This window comes from Artemia sp. Qi Xiang Cuo, chromosome 20 (assembly GCF_049724085.1).
Source record: "Artemia sp. Qi Xiang Cuo chromosome 20, ASM4972408v1, whole genome shotgun sequence".
Taxonomy (NCBI): domain Eukaryota; kingdom Metazoa; phylum Arthropoda; class Branchiopoda; order Anostraca; family Artemiidae; genus Artemia; species Artemia sp. Qi Xiang Cuo.
In genome coordinates, this window is record NC_142813.1 from 47,170,252 (window position 1) to 47,186,895 (window position 16,644).

A 16,644-nucleotide genomic window follows, 5' to 3' on the forward strand; every position below is an offset into this window, starting at 1 on the left:
CGATTGCTATCCCAATTTAGCAGCCTTTTTCTTTTCTCTTTTTTGTCAAATTGAAGATCTTGGAGGCATGCTTATTTTGCTCTCATGAGGTTATCATATTGAAAAACGAATGGTCCTAAATTATACAAAGAGGAGTCAATGAAACGACAATTAAAAATTCTAGTGCCCTTTTTAAGTAACAAAACTCGGTTCAGCATAGTTTAAAAGTCCAAGCTTTTTGGGATAACCTTAACGTCTACCGCCCATGGTAAAATGACTTTTTCTTGGGCGGTGTCATTTGTTTACTTATAGTATTTGCTTATAAAAAGTCTACAGATATTTTTTTTTTTTGGGGGGGGATGTCTGATGGAATACATTTTCCACCAAAAAAATTTTTGTTGAAAAGAAAAATTTCTAGGGGCGAAGTTTTCGGGCCAGTTTACCTTTAAAACCGTGGAAATTATGACCCTAAAACTGATTTAATCTCCCCTTCTGCCTTCACATTCAATCGAGCTTTAGGTAAACCAGCTGGTACTAACCAACCGTAAATAAAGAACAGCCATTGTTCCTGATAAGTGAAAATCCTGAAGATTTTATTGAAATGTATGCAACTAAAATTCACAATTAAATCTTGGATTATTTTTAAAGGATTTAATTAAGATGCAATAAAAAGAGAAAACTGTGTAGCATGGTCTATAAAAAGAATTCTCAAATCCCACATTTTGAGCTAATTTCCAATGTAATTTTTTTCGTCTTAAGTGTGTATAAGCCTTCCAAAACGATTACATTTATAACAAAAAAGAACAAAGATATTTCATTGCCATTCACGACACATGGAGGATCGACAGTTTATAATCACTTGAAAACAATCAAATTATTAGTCAAAGAATCAGGCAGAAGACACACATCCAAAGTCAAATTTAATCATAGTCGAAAGAGAACAATATAAAACAATTTTGCATGATTCAAAAGACTCTACTTAATTAAAATGATACCACAGTCGATGATTTTGTATTCAAAGTCTTCGACAAGTAAATAAAGTTAGTGTGCTTAGCCAGAATAAAGTTGAACACTCGTCTTCATTACCAGTATTCTAAGTTGTGTAGTTGCAAATGTTCAATATTTAGATAAATGAAATCAAAGTATAACCTACAAACATACAACTGTTTAGGCCGAAATTTCTACACAGTTATTCAGACAACAAAAAGAGAAAAAAGAGTAGATAAAACCACAAGAACAAAAAAAAATGCCCAGAGACACGATGCGGCTTTCCCACTGTTACTCTGGCCGATTATTGACACTACGTAGTTTATTGCATGTATTAAATCAGTATTTTTACACAGTGGAACTTTAAACACATAAATAATATCTCTAAAAAGTGAAGATGAAGCATTTTAAGAAAGTGTGTTCACATGATAGTGTTATTGTAGCATTGAATGGAGACGACACACACACAAAGGCAACACACACACAGATACGAAACACACATAGAGATGACACACACACATATAGACACCACGCACACAGACACACACACACACACACAGAGATGACACACACACAGATAGGACACACACAGAGAGACGACACACACACACACATAGAGACAGCACACACACACACACACACTCACACAGAGACGACACCCACAAAGAGACGACTTACACATGGAGACGACACACGCACTGAGACGACAAACACACAGAGACAATACACATAGAGGGACAAGACACAAACACACAGAGACGACAAACACACAGAGACAACACAAGCAAAGAGCAGACACACCCACAGAGATGACACACACACACATTAAGAGGACACACGCACAGATACGACACACAAACAGAGTCATAGTGAGAGAGATATCTCTCTCACTATGACTCTGTTTGTGTGTCGTATCTGTGCGTGTGTCCTCTTAATTTGTGTGTGTCATCTCGGTGGGTGTGTCGTCTCTTTGCTTGTGTTGTCTCTGTGTGTTTGTCGTCTGTGTGTGTGTGTGTGTTGTCCCTCTATGTGTATTGTCTCTGTGTGTTTGTCGTCTCAGTGCGTGTGTCGTCTCTATGTGTTAGTTGTCACTTTGTGTGTGTCGTCTCTGTGTGAGTGTGTGTGTGTGTGTGCATGAGTCGTCTCTGTGTGGGTGTCGTCTCTGTGTGTGTCTGTGTGTGTTCTGTCTCTATGTGTGTGTGTGTCGTCTCTATGTGTGTTTCGTATCTGTGTGTGTGTCGTCTCTGTGGGTGTGTCGTCTCCATTCAATGCTACAATAACACTATCATGTGAACACACTTTCTTAAAATGCTTCATCTTCACTTTTTAGAGATATTAGTTATGTGTTTATAGTTCCACTGTGTAAAAAATACTGATTTAATACATGCAATAAACTAGGTAGTGTCAATAATCGGCCATAGAATAACAGTGGGAAAGCCGCATCGTGTCTCTGGGCAAGCATAGAGTACAATGTTTAGAGCCATAAAGATATTTCATGTCATTTTAAGATACGTAAAAAAAGTTGAATAATTTCGAAGTCCAAAAAGAATTTAGTCCAATAAAAAAAAATTCAAGAAAAAAATACTTTTCAGACATTTCTTGTTAAAACTTTATTTTCAACTAATTCATCCGGGTTTTCGAAAGCAATTCGTACCACAGTACAGCACTATCACTAGTCTGAGACATCAAATCTGTCATCACTCCACCTCCAAAAAATACTTTTCAGACATTTCTTTTTAAAACTTTATTTTAAACTAAGTCATCCGGGTTTTCGAAATCAATTCTTTCCACAGTAGAGCAGTAACTAGTCTTAGACATCCAATCTGACATCGCGCCATCCCCCAAAAAAATAGTTGTCACACATTTCTAGTTCAAACTTTATTTTCAACTAATTCATCCCGGTTTTTAACAGCAATTCATGCCAGAGTACAGCACTATAGGTAGTCTGAGACGTCCAATCTGTCATCGCCCCCATCCCCCAAAAAATACTTCCCAGACATTTCTTATTAAAACTTTATTTTCAACTAATTCATCCGGGTTTTCGAAAGCAATTCATGCCAGAGTACAGCACTATAACTAGTCTGAGACATCCAAGCTGTCATCACCCCATCCCCCCAAAAATGCTTTTCAGATATTTCTTGTTAAAACTTTATTTTCAACTAATTCATCCGAGTTTTCGAAAGCAATTCATGCCAGAGTACAGCACTATAACTAGTCCAAGACATCCACTCTGGCATCGCCCACATCCCCCCAAAAATACTTTACAGACATTTCTTGTTAAAACTTTATTTTCAACTAATTCATCCGGGTTTTCGAAAGCAATTCATGCCAGAGTACAGCACTATAGCTAGTCTGAGGCATCTAATATGTTACCACCCCGTCCCCCCAAAATAACTTCTCAGATTTTTATTGGTTAAAATTTCTTTTAAACTAATTCTTAAGGTAGTTGAGTGAAAATCTTTCAAAAGTAAAGTATCCACGCTAGTCTTAGACATTTACTCTGTCATCGCCCCGTCCCCTCAAAAAAACTTTTACGATATTTCTTGTTTAAAAATTATTTCCAACTAATTCATCTGAGTTTTCATAATCAATTCATGCCCTATCAGATCACTAGAACTACTCCCAGACATCCACTCTGGCATTACCCCCATCCCTCCAAAAATACTTTCCAGACAGTTCTTTTTAAAAATTTATTTTCAACTAATTCATACGTTTTTTCGAGAACAATTCATGACAGATTACATCTCTATATTTATTCTTAGATATACTCTCTGTCACTTTGCCATTCCCCAAACTAATAAGATTAAGACATGTCTTTCTATATATATATTTTCATATAATTACTCCGGGTTTTTTAAAGAAAATCGTACAAGAAAAGAGCCCTATAACTAGTCTAAGACATCGACTCTGTCATCGCTCCATCCCCCAAAAAAATACTTTTCAGACATTTCTTGGATACTCTTTGTTTCCAACTAATTCATCCGAGTATTCAAAAGCAATTCACTCAAGAATACAATATTATACCTAGTCTAAGACATCCACTCTGGCATAGCGCCCATCCCCCCAAAAATACTCTTCAAATAGTTCTTGTTAAAAATTTATTTTCAGCTAGATCATTCCCGTTTTCAAAAGAACTTCAAAGCAGAGCAGAGCACTATACCTAGTCTATGACATCCACTCTGGCATTGCCCCCATCCCCCCAAAAATACTTCTCAGATATTAATTGTTCAAAATTTATTTTCATCTCACGGGTTTTCGAAAGCAATTCATGTCAGAGTAAAGCCATATAACAAGTCTTAGACATTCAATCTGTCATCGCCTCATCCCCCAAAAAATACTTTTCAGACATTTCTTGTTAAAACTTTATTTTCAACTAATTTATCCGGGTTTTAGAAAGCAATTCATGCCACAATACAGCACTATAACTAGTCTAAGACATCCACTCTGGCATAGCCCACATCCTCCCAAAAATACTTTTCGGATATTTCTTGTTAAAATTTTATTTTCAACTAATTCATCCGGGTTTTCGAAAGCAATTCATGCCAGAGTACAGCACTATAACTAGTCCGAGACATCCAATCTGTCATCACCCCATCCCCCAAAAATTACTTTTCAGACATTTCTTGTTAAAACTTTATTTTCAACTAATTCATACGGGTTTTCGAAAGCAATTCGTACCTCAGAACAGCACTATAACTAGTCTAAGACATCCACTCTATCATCGCTCCATCCCCCCAAAAAAATACTTTTCAGACATTTCTTGTTAAATCTTTATTTTTAACTAATTCATACGGGTTTTCTAAAGCAATTAATGCCATAGTACAGCACTCTAAATAGTCTTAGAAATCCAATAATTCAAAGCCCCAATCCCCCAAAAAATCCTTCCAGGACCGTTCCTGTTAAAATTTATTTTTAAAACCTTTTTCAGGGTTTTTTAAAGCGAATCGTGCCGTACCAGAGTACAGTACCAACACTAGTTAGAGACATCTAATATGTCGTCACCCCCATCCCCCAAAAAATACTTTTCAGGCATTTCTTGTTAAAACTATCTTTTACACTAATTCATCTGAGATTTTGAAATCGTATCATGCCTCAGTTGACACATATAACGATTGTGAGCTATCCAATCGGACATTGCCACATCCCCCCAAAAAATTATTTTAAGAAGATTCTTGTCAACTTTTTATTGTCATCTGATTCTCTGGGTTTTCGAAAGCAATTCATGCCGGAGTACAGCACTATAACTAGTCTAAGAAATCCACTCTGGCATCGCCCCCATCCCCCAAAAAATACTTTTCAGACATTTCTTGTTAAAACTTTATTTTCAACTAATTCATCCGGGTTTTCGAAAGCAATTCATGCCAAAGTACAGCACTATAACTAGTCTAAGACATCCAATCTGTCATCGCCCCCATCCCCCCAAAAATACTTTTCAGACATTTCTTGTTAAAACTTTATTTTCAACTAATTCATCCGGGTTTTCGAAAGCAATTCGTATCAAAGTACGATAACAACTTTTCTGTCAGAAGTAGCAATTTTTGCTTAACACTAACAAACATTCTCATCAAAGTAATGATATTTTACCTTAATACTAACATACTTTCTAACATACACATTTCTAACATACACAATTAAAATAATCATCTTAGAAATAATATTTTTCGTCAGTGATAACACTTTTTGTGATAACACGTTTTTTAACACTTTCAGTGATAACGACATTTTACCTTAATACTAACATACTTTTACTGAACACACACACAAAGTTTTCTTAGAAATAATATTTTTCGTCAGTGATAACACTTTTTCTGTTCGAACTAGCAAGTTTTCTACCAAAGATACCAAATTTTTTCTTAGAAGTAACATTTTTGGTACCAAATTGTACTAAGAAAAAAATCAGTTCTAAGAAAAAAATAAAGTTTTCTACCAATTTGGTATCTTTGGTAGAAAACTGGCTAGTTCGACCAGAAAAAGTGTTATCACTGATGAAAAATATTATTTCTAAGAGAAATTTGTGTGTGTTCAGTAAAAGTATGTAAGTATTAACGTAAAATATCATTAATATTATAAGAATGTATGTTAGTGTTACTTCTGACAGAAAAGTTGTTATCACAATACAAAATTCCACATTTTTGCAGATAGGAGCTAGAAACCTCTGGAAAAAAAAAATAAACACGCATCCATGATCTTTCTTCTGACAAAAAATACAAAATTCCACATTTTTGCAGATAGGAGCTTGAAACGTCTATAGCAGGGTTCTCTGATACACTGAATCGGATGGTATGATTTTCATTAGTTCCACGACTGTTAGGTGTTGTTTCCCCCTTTTTTCTAAAATAAGTAAAATTTTCTCAGACGCGTAACTTTTGATATATATTTGAAATCAGCTTAAAAATCTGATTCTTCTGATGCATCTATTGGTATCAAAATTCTGTTTTTTAGAGTTTCGGTTACTATTGAGCCGGGTCACTCCTTACTTACAGTTCGTTACCACGAACTGTCTGACAATGGGTAAAGTTCATAACTTCCAGCCCTTCCCCCGGGAGCTGTGGGGGATTAAGTCATCCTCAAAGACATATTAATTAGATTTTCGACTATGCTAAACAAAATTACTATCTCAAAATTTTGATTGGGTGACTTTGGGAAAAAAATGAGCGTGGGAGGGGGCCAAGTTGCCCTCCAATTTTTTGGTCACTTCAAAAGGGCACTAGAACTTTTAATTTCCGTTAAAATGACCCTTCTTACAATATTTTAGGACAGCTGGATCGATGCAATCACCCATGGGGAAATAAAAAAAAAAGAAAAAAAACAAATAAACACGCATCCGTGATCTTTCTTCTGAAAAAAAAATACAAAAATTCTACATTTTTGCAGATAGGAGCTTGAAACTTCCGCAGTAGGGTTTTCTGATACGCTGAATCCGATGATGTGATTTTTATTAAAGTTCAATGACTTTTTGGGTGTTTTCCCCTCTTTTTTCGAAAATAAGGCAAATTTTCTCAGGCGCGTAACTTTTGATGAATATAACTAAACTTAGTAAAACTTATATATTTGAAATCAGCATAAAAATTTGATTCTATTGATGTATCTATGGGCATCAAAATTGAGGTTTTTAGAGTTTTGGTTACTATTGAGCCAGGTCGCTCCTTGCTTACAGTTGGTTACCACGAACTGTTTGATATCAAAAGAATCGGCTTATTATTCTGATTACAAATATGAAGTTTTATTAAGCTTTGTGTTACCTACCAAAGGCTACAAGCCTGAGAAAAATTGTCTAATTTTCGGAAAAAGAGGGAAAATACCCCCTAAAAGCTAGAGAACCCTATTGAAAACCACACCATCAGATTCAGCGTATTAAAGGATTCTACTGTAAAGGTTTCAAGCAGGGTGCTACCACTTCGAATAACCGTCATAAGCATCAAAAGTCATAACATCCAAAAGGAAAATCCGTCAGAACCACCAACCGTCACAACATCCAAAAAAATCTGTAAGTTTATATAAGAGCAATAAGTATATAATAGTTTAGAAACAAATTTCGGCTATATATTTGCACATCAGGGGGTAGGGATAAAGCATAGCATATATTAAATACTTAACCCAACCTAACCTAGGTACCTTTTCCCCCTTAAACTCCCAAAAAGTATAGTTTTAAATTTTGGATGTTGTGACGGTTGGTGGTTCTGACGGATTATTTTGTCGATGTTATGATGGATTTTGTGGATGTTATGGCGTTGGATGTCGTGACGGTTGGATGTTATTATGCCTTTCCGTTTCAAACTCCTGTCTGAAAAAATGTGGAATTTCGTATTTTTTTTACCAGAAGAATGATCACAGATGCCTGTTGTTTTTTTTCCCAGGGGTGATCGTATCGACCCAGTGATTCTAGAATGTCGGGAGAGAGGTCACTCGAACAGAAATTAAAAGTTCTAGTGCCCTTTTTAAGTTACCAAGAAGATTGGAGAGCAACTAGACCCCTCACACGCCCCTTTTTTTCTAAAACCGGCGATTCAATATTTGAGAGCGCCATTTTGTTCAGCATAGTTGAAAGGCCCAATAAATATCCTTTGCAGTTAACATAACCCCCGCAGCCCCTGGGGAAAGGTCTTTAAGTTAAAAATTTTGCCCATTGTTTACGTATAGTATTTGTTACTGGGAATTGTGCATACATTTTTAGGATGGGGAAGGGGAGAATTTTTTGCTGGGATAACTTTCCAAAGGTAGAATTTTCCATGTGGAAGGAAGTTCGGGGGGGGGGGGTGAACTTTAAAGGGGAAATTTTATCATGGGGGACTTTACCGTAATTCATGTACGAAATTATTTTTATATGTCTTGTTTTAGCTTTACCGACTCAATTTTACCCACGGAGATGTTGAGGGTAATTGTCCTGGTTAAATTTTCACCGGGATTTAATTGTCTATAGGATATTTTTGTTGGGAGGGATTTTTTCGTGTAGATTTAGCCGGATTTTCTGGCATTATTTAAAAAATGATCAGAAATTAAGTAAAAAAATAAATGTTCATTTATTTATTTGTTTATGCATGTATGTATTTGTAAATTTTTCCCCCACAACGGCTCCATGTTTTTGTTTTAAAATTGGCACCCTGGAGTATTTTGCCTGAAAAAAAAACCCATCTAGTTGGGTCACAAGTTTGAGAAATTTTTTAGGAGCCCTAATTTCAAAAAAGAATTCATATGAGTAACGTCATATCTATGAACATATTTCAAAAGCACAAATACGTTATTTCCGCGTCAAGAGCTGTTCTTTCATTTTTAGTATCTATGGCTCATGTAAAAATACACAAAAACATGGCTAAGTATAAAATATCAAATGTAATGATTCTATTTACAAAAGATATTTCCAGCAGTTTGATAATATCTCAAGGACATAAACATAAATTAACTATTGCTCAAAATGAACAAACTAGAGCATCAAATGAGACAAGATCAAGAGGACGACCTTAAAAAACGTAAATCCGCAATCGGTGAAAATGAACATTCTAGACCATCAAATGTGACATGACTAATCCAAGCAGCTAAGGCAAAGGGTATTGAAAAAAATATCTGATGTATTGATAAAGAAAATGAATAAAAAAAATATGTCGTTAGAATACTGGCGAAAAAGACAATTATGAGTCGAAAATAAAATTGAAGAAAAAAGAAATAAACGTTAATAGTCAAACGGCAGCGAAAATTACAACGACTCAAAAACGAAACTGAAATATAAAGAAATGCGTGGTTAAAAGATAAGCAGAAGTGTAAATTGCAACGAGTAAAAAACGAAAGCTATGCGGTAACTGAAAAAAAAATTCTAAAGTAAGTATTAACGAAATTTAAGAACGATGGCATTGGCGGTTAAAAGATACGCGGCAGCGAGACCTATAGCGAGGGAAAAAAGTGAAGTACAAAAAATGCGGTTACAAGACACTACAATGGAAATCAGGGCGAATCAAAAATTAAAGTGAAGAACAAAGAAATATGTGGCTAAAAGATATGTAACAGTGGAGATATTGGAAGAAATATTGCGAGACACAAAAAACTATGCCAAAGGTTACATGAAAATGTCCAGGATAATGTAAATCAGCCTGCTGCTTCACTGGAGCAACAGCCTTGGATACGAGACAAGTGACAATAAAATCGATATATATAAAAGCCTGTCTATCACATCACAAATAAATAATTGTGAAACACATGCAAAAAGTCAAGGATGAAGTAAATCAACCTCCTGCTTCACTGTAGCAACATCATCGGATATGAAACAAGTGACGATGAAAATGGTGGAAAGAAACAGATGGAATATCGAGTGGCTTTCCACTCTCTGAAATCATATACACCAGGCAGTGCTTACCAAGCGTGGTGGGAGTGTGCAAAGAACGGCGGACCTGTGAGAGCTATACCAAGAGTGTTGGAACTATGCCAAGCACGGTGGATATGGGACAAGCCTGGTAAAAGGACGCGACTTTGATCATCACAGCAAGCTGGAAATGTACATTACACACTTACTAATTAAAATTCAAGAGCCGTAATAATCATATCACTGTCACATCACATCAAAAATACAAGTACATCAAAATGCATCACATAAAATACATCAAACACAAAGATTCATTTATTCCAAATCAGACCAAAATATTTCTTCAAAACCGCTGTTTTCATGCGCTGAATGACTGGTGGATTCTTCGTTGTCTCCCGATCCCTTCTGTGTATTTTTCTTGTTGTCCACGTCAACCAGACTTGACCTTCTTTTCTTCCCTCTTTCGGTTTCTTGAGACGAGCTTGGCCCTCTGGTGTTCATATCCTCTGAGACCATAGGCTCTCTGATTTCCATATTCCTTACCAACCTCGAGTCTAAAATTTCAGGTAGTAAGGATTCATTCCAGAAAGCTTCAAGCTTTGGAAATACTTTCGCCCAGTATTCTTTTGACCGGTGAACTGTAATTATATCCCAGTCATCAATGGAGTTAAAAACTATTAAGTGGCATATCTTTCTATCTAGTATCTCGAGTTGGCCTTGTATCTGGGAAAAATACCTGGGAAAAAATTTTTTTTAACTGAAGACCTTCACTGGATAATTCAATAAAAAATCCTTTGACTAGATTTTTGGACTGAGCAGCATCATAAATGGTTTTGAATTCTGGTATATTATGTACAGTTTTTATCTCTATAGGTGTGCCATCAGAGAGCAATCCATCTACAGATGCCCCAAGATATTGATGCTGTGGATGCACACTAAGTCCTATTTCATCTCCCTTTATGACATTTAAGTTGAATTTCTTTTCATACGCTTCTAGAGCAACTACTTCTAAATCCAAACCCTTTTTCATAAGGGCAGAGCAGAATCTAGGTGCCAAATTTCGAATTTGCTTAACAATTGGGGCAACTCTAATGCTATTTTTTCTAGTTGCAATTCTATGAAAATAACTGCTCGTTATTCTCCTAGATCTCTCTTCAACCCAGTTCTCATTTTTTGATTGCCCCTTGGTATTATAAAACAAACGGCTAATACTGGCCCTATCCAATTTTAAATGCTGCTTAGTATATTTTTGTCTGGCTGAGCTTATTTCCTCAGAAGTCATATCTGGCTTATTGCAGTTTGGTCCATAGTCCCGATCGCCGAAGTTGTTATTTCTGTTTTTTAACTTAGCAAAATGTTTTCCTCCAAGAGAACCATAATAACTTGTCAAATTACGTTTAGATCTTAAGCGATGTTCTGCTGTTTTTTTGCAATACTTTTTCGTTAAGCAAGAAGGACTGGACATAAAAATATTTGTCCAAGCTAATCGATGCCATTTCGGACCTGAATTATAAGCAAGGCTGGCTCCATTTACTCTTGCTTGGTATGAACCTCCCTTACACCGGCTTATTTGCTTTCCCCTGATGAACAAAGCAACAACTGACATGTAGCTTTCAGCTAAGTTTGTAGTTGCGTCATTTCGGAGCTGCTCTGACTTTCGACACACAACCTCTACCCCTGTCATAACATCCTCAAACACGTGCATGGGCAGAGTATTCCACCGACTTTCTATTTTGTCATTAATGAATTTAGGGCAACTGGAATCGCATTTTTTGTGGTTTCCAAAAACATGGTACGGACCTCTTTTTAACAGGTTCTTTAATTCTTCCGCTGTTCCATTATTTTCGAAATTTATTTTGATCGAACCCCTTAAATTTTTGGTCAGTTGCAGGATAATTCCTCTGGGAAGAAATTTGGTGTACAAACCTTTCTTATTTTTGCACAAGTTATATAGATCCGTTGTATAGTTCTTTGTGACGTGATTGGCACATTCATCTTTCCGTATGTTTGAACCGTAAGAGACACACTGTTTTAGCTTATAAAAACACTTGAATCACCGTCACCAATAAACTCTAAAAACTGTAATCCATGCATCTCTTCACTGGAACGAAAGCCTTCAACTAGAATGTCTGTTTCCATGCTCTTCGAATTTCTGTTATAGTTCAGAAAGCAGAAATGGTCTTTAGGACTTACTTTAGAGTTTGCAGAAGAAAAACACATATAGTAGTATTTATTTTTTATGCCAACATATAACAGTTTTTTCGTAAATGCATCTATGATAACTGCAACACATCCTTTGGCTGAATAATCATGCCCTTTGCTACGCTTATTCCACCCTCCATCACATATCACTTTTGTCCAGTATGAGTCCTCTTTATACCTATCTTCATGAATGGCTAATTGTAAGGCCTCTCGTCCATTTTCTCGCAAAATTTCCGACAAACTATTCATCCAAGCACTACCCAGCTGTCTTTCAATACGGGAATAAACTATTTGCGACATTGGCTTCACTCCAAGCACTCCGAAGAGTTCACAGTGTAGAATATCCACCACCAGTGCCCATGGCTCCCTAAACGGCCTTCAAATTCAAGCAACCTTTTAAAATTGAGTCTTTTTTTGAGAAAGTAACCTGTTTACTTTCTGTAGTAAAGCTTGAAAGACATTCTTTTACACTTGTTACTGGACATTCTGGTTCATTTTTATTCCTCTTTTCCCAGTTATACTTTTCACATTTAACTTTCAGTTCAGTTTCCAGGCCTTTCTTTTATAATTGTTTTATTATCAAATTATCATATGATAGTCTACAACTGATCTTGTGTGTGTTTACTTACTGGTATTTTAAATTCAGCCACCTTCTGTTTATATTTTTCTTCCTCGTGGCTCAAAGGTCTTTTTGACAGTTTCTATCCGAAAGTCATAATGATATACAGAACAGAGTCCAATCAAAATTGCGGGCTTTCTTCCTATTGGCTGACGAAATAGCGCTACGAAGCGGGAAACAGTGGGAATATAAAGTAAAAATCGAGCAATTTTTTTATTTGTATTTTTTTGCTTTTGTATTTAATTTAGTTTGTGATAGACATCAAACACTTTCTGTAATCATTATAGATTGTAAAATCTGCATACTGTCCAAAATTCTAGCCTTTTGAGCAGATTTCCTGCCTTATAGCAAGAAAATAATGAAAACTAAAAATAATTTTTTGCACCAAAAAAAAAGAAAATTAAGAATTCTGTAACCAACACTTTTTTTTAAATACCAGTAGAATCAACTGAAAAAATATCTACTTTCATTTCCCATCTACTAAATTTTTATTCAACAAACTAAAATAACTTGTTTTCTTTTTTTCGACAAAAGATAACAAATATATTGAAAAAGTGAAACCAACATTATTTTACTTTCTAACTCGGGAGTCGTAAAAAAAAAATCAGCGCAAAATCACTTATATCGCAGCAGTTATTCCCGATTTCCTAGCATAGGGAAAATAGCATTAGCCACTAATAAAGACGATTAGCCTTAAGTAGATCGACTGCCCTAATGCAAAGCAAAGCAACCTAATGCAAAGACCCGATTTTCATGAGCATTGTATTGTTTTCAGAAGCTATGACTAGTTTTGTGTTATGGTCTTGACGTACCAAGAACATCAAAATGGAAACGTTTTGGTACTGGTAATGTTCTATTAACTGGGAAACCCGCGAGATGTACAATGGTATAGCGAACATGATAAAGAAACTAGTCAAGCAGGTTATTGAAACAGAGAACTCCTATGCCGAGCATTGCAAACAGTGGTTTCTCATTCCGTTGTAAACTTCTATTCAAGTTCTTTCTATATGCCCTTTTATAATTGACAGATGTAATGGTTTACATAAATTCCAAAGATAGCCGAGAAACGTTGGTATAAGGTCTTCATTGAATAACGTGAGAATAAACAAAGAGAAAATAAGGTAGCACAAGAACAACTAGCTACGACGAAAGCGAACGATGGACTGTCTTTAGAAATGAGCCAAAAATGTAACTTTCCTGGAACGGAAGTTCCAGCTATTGGTTGTTCAACCATGCCTGGGAACGGACCCTTTCCCACGACTAGCTTTAGTCCCAAAAGCCCCCCCTGGACTGTTCTCGTTGACATATATATGGCCATATCTCTAAGAAACGAGACACCAGAAAAAGCCTTCTCAAATTTATTTTCCAAATACTTTACACCGTTTAGGCCTACAATATTTAAACTTTAATTTTTGGGGGTTTAGGGGGGAAAAGGTACCTAGGTTAGGTTACTATGCTATGCTTTACCCCCACCCCTCTGATGTGCAAATATATAGCCGAAATTTGTTTCTAAACTATTATATATTTATCCTATTTTGTTTTATTTCATTAGCATTAACCAAACTTCACTTCTCGTGGGTTTCCCAGCTAATAGAACAGTATCAACATTTTTTTTAACCCCTGGGAGCCCCATTAGGTCTTTGGCTGTTAGAAAATTATGAAGTTTTTTGGGCAGTACCACATTTTCGTCTGTGTTGCCACGTTGAACCATGAAAATAAGTCACGACTAATTAGTCATCAATTTTTAAAATTCAAAGATCAATAATCTGTTAATCCCCAAAGACAGATACACCTTCTTAAGCTATTTGGTGCCCAGGGGCGTAGCTCCAGTATTTCTATTGAGGGGGGGGGGGGCAGAGGGGTCCATATCCAGAGAGTCAAGGGGCATTGGCTGTATATAGAATTCTCTAAATTATTGGGGAGGGCAACTGCCCCCCATGCCAGTTGGGAACCAGGGTGGTGAGGGGGGGGGGGGGCGAACGCCTTAATTACATTTAATTTATTGAATTAGCGCAAGCTTGTGTTAATTAAACTTGCTCCTAATGCAAGTTTATTCGATCAAACTTTTTGCGCCCCCCCTCTAATTAAATCCTGGATCCGCCACTGCCCCTTGCCCTTTGAAAACGACGTCACTGTTGGTGCCATATGTTTTTAGCTAACTTTTTGTGGATTTTTCACCCAAGTTCTTTTTAATTTGACACCTACTACTAAAAACTGCATAAGTGCATATAGAGGGCTTTTTAATTAAAAAATTAAGTATACGACTTGCTAATTTTTCGAGATATATTATTGTGTAAATTTCCACGTAACCAATTCAATCAGACTTCAGTTTTATTGTTCTTGGTATCTTAACTTGATCGACTGTCCTAATGTAAAGCACACATGCAAAGCACACGCTAATGCACTAAGGCAAAGCACACAGACTCCATTTGGTACTTGTTTAGAATCCAGTAAACACGCGAGAAAGATCCGCGTCGAAATTTAAAAGATACTACATAAAAAACAGGTTTTCGCTGCCTAGTGAGGTATTGCTCACTCCGTGACAAATATTTAAACTTTAGTTTTTGGGGTTGAAGGGGCAAAAAAGAGGTTAGGTTAGGTTACGTATTTAATATATGCTATGTTAGTAGAGTAGTACCTTATATTTCTATTACTTTATGTTCCTTGGTACCTTTCCAAGACAGATTACCAGACTGGTTATTGCTAATGATATCAATTGCACATGGAATTATACAAGAACCGTACAAGAAAACCCACGTCTGAGGCATTACACTATCACATGCACATTGCAAAAAAAAGCTGGCACGGTTTTTGTTATTGATAAGAATTGCAAAATGAATGTACCGTTTGACGAAGACATTTTTTAGGAGCCAATCAGAGACTGCGATGGTTGCTCAATATACGATAACTTGATTGGTGATTGGGATTTGAATAAAAGGAATGGTATTGACATTTGCAAAAAAAGAGTAAGGGATTTGCGAATGGAATTTTATGAAGGTGAAAAAAAGAAAGAAAAATAAAAGGGTTAAACTGATTATCAGTTAAGGTAACCCCCCGGAGTTGTTAACTCAGGCAATTTGTTATAAATTTGAGAGAACATCAATCTATGAAAATGGTTAATGATGATAGAATGACATTGTGAGTTGACCTAGCTTTACCTCTCCAATCTGTTCTGTATAATACGCAAGTTGTGTTTGAACAGTGTTGTCAGTTTAAAATAGGGTCCAACGTTATAGTATACTGAAAAGTTAATACTAAGAGAGATGTAGATGGCAAGAAAATAATTTAATAATGAAATTCAGAACAAAACTTAGAAATCCTTGCAAATCAAGTAGTAAGGTGTATGTGAGTACGAACCATCAAGGATCACAAGCACCAATGACCCTAACCAGCAGAAACATCAACCCCCCAAAGGTCCCCTATCCCCAAACTCGAAGGATACCCCCTCCACATCCAACTTTTTGCCCCCCCCCCCTCCATTTTTTTTTGATTTTTTGTTTTTTAACATGATATATTTTTTCAACTTTTTTTACATGTCTTCGAATGAGATGAAATATAATTAAATTCAGTATTGTTTTGTCGTGGTTTACCTTATCACAGTTACATTCTCTTGATTTTTCAAAGTTCATTTTTGGATTTCTTTCATTGAAATGCAAGAGTTGGAATATTTCAGTAGTGTTTTGTCGTGGTTTACCATGTCACAGTTACATTCTCTTGATTTTTCAAAGTTCATTTGAACTTATTTCATTAAATGCAAGAGTTGGAATATTTCAGTAGTGTTTTATCTTGGTTTACCTATTCACAGTTACATTCTCTTGATTTTTCAAAGTTCATTTTGGATTTCTTTCCTTGAAATGCAAGAGTTGGAATATTTCAGTAGTGTTTTGTCGTGGTTTACCTTGTCACAGTTAAATTCTCTTGATTTTACATAGTTCATTTTGAATTTTTTTCATTGAAATGCATGAGTTGGAATATTTCACTAGTGTTTCGTCGTGGTTTAGCTTGTCGCAGTTACATTCTCTTGATTTTTCAAAGTTTATTTTGGATTTCTTTCGTTGAAATGCAA

The 16,644-nt window shown here is 35.9% G+C and overlaps 1 long non-coding RNA gene and 1 pseudogene across 1 annotated transcript in view; both read right to left on the bottom strand.

Moving 5' to 3' along the window:
- Positions 1–16,644, bottom strand: part of LOC148940293 (uncharacterized) — a 420,861-nt gene that overhangs the window by 275,064 nt on the left and 129,153 nt on the right. The window lies entirely within an intron of this gene.
- Positions 10,435–12,320, bottom strand: LOC148940296 (uncharacterized; annotated as a pseudogene).